Source organism: Pteropus vampyrus, unplaced genomic scaffold (assembly GCF_000151845.1).
Source record: "Pteropus vampyrus isolate Shadow unplaced genomic scaffold, Pvam_2.0 Scaffold553, whole genome shotgun sequence".
Taxonomy (NCBI): domain Eukaryota; kingdom Metazoa; phylum Chordata; class Mammalia; order Chiroptera; family Pteropodidae; genus Pteropus; species Pteropus vampyrus.
Genome location: NW_011889334.1, coordinates 352675 through 353951, shown reverse-complemented (window position 1 = coordinate 353951; position 1277 = coordinate 352675).

Below are 1277 nucleotides of genomic sequence, written 5' to 3'. Positions count from 1 at the left end.
TCATACCAGGGAAGCCTGGATTTGGAGCCTGTGTTTTAAACTACAGAATGGCCAATATTTTTCTAATTTTTTGTTTGCCTTTTACTTTTTTCTATTAACTATAAAATTAAAAAAAAAATTTGTGGTTAAATCAATCAGTCTACTCTTCTTTTGTTGGACCATTTTCTTCTTTTAGCCAGCTTAGAACATCTTTTCAGAGATTTGAAAATATTTAGATTTTTTTGTGGGGGTAGATTAGATGTTTTACATGTAGTGTATGTATTTTCCCAAATAATCAATAATTTCTTTCAAATCATTTACCAAATTATATATTCTTTTGTTTTGTGATGACATCTCTCTGCTGGTTTTTATTTTATAATCACTTATTTTTTTTTAATGAACATTATATGTTTAATTATCTCTTTGAGGATACTGAAGCCTCTTTCTGGTTGTTCTTTTCATTTTATCTGGCATGATTCTCTAGAGCGCTGATGCCTTTCTCAGGGTTAGTTTTTGTATATGTTGACATTTTTGTCTCCAGGTTCATTTCCAGATTTTCCTTCTATCTCCTGTCTCTGGTTCCTCACTTCCCCCTGCCTAGGCCCTGTCCAGAGTGAGGTCTTGTAGGGCAGTCAGGCTCCTGCCCTGGCCTGACCCAGGGGATGACTCAGCTCCAGCCCCCTGGCAGTAGGAGGCTGGGTTAAGTCCATGTGCAAACCTGTTTTGGTATCCATGGGCCTCTGTTGGCCAAGTCTCAGGCAAAGTCAGTAGCAACTTATTTCAGTCTATTTTCTTGAAGAGCATGGAAGGGTGGAGAGAGGCCAATCTCAGCTCCTGGATTTTTGAGCATGACTCTGTTCTATCCCCTCAAACAGGCAATTAAATTCTTTCTCATCACTCGACAGGACTTGAATTCCCAGCTGCCCTTGACTGTATCAAGACTCAGAGCCCAACAGGCCATAGTTCCAGCCCTGTTCATCTTTTGCATTCGTATTCCATTTTTGGCAATATCCATGGGGATATTCGCCCCTTGTTAAACATGGACTTTTATTTTTTAAAATATTTTATCCATCACTGCTCTGCATTGGAAGCCTCTGGGCTATCTATTCTGTTTCACATATGTGTCTGTGTCTTTTTGCATAAGCATTAATTGTAACTTTATACTAACTGGTAGAGAACTAGTCTAACGAACTTCTCCAATCATATCCAATCATATTCAGATAACTTTCTCAAGGCTGAATCAGGTAGAAGGCTCTACAGCAGTTATCTGAGAAGAGAAAGGAGGAAGTGGCGCTGTC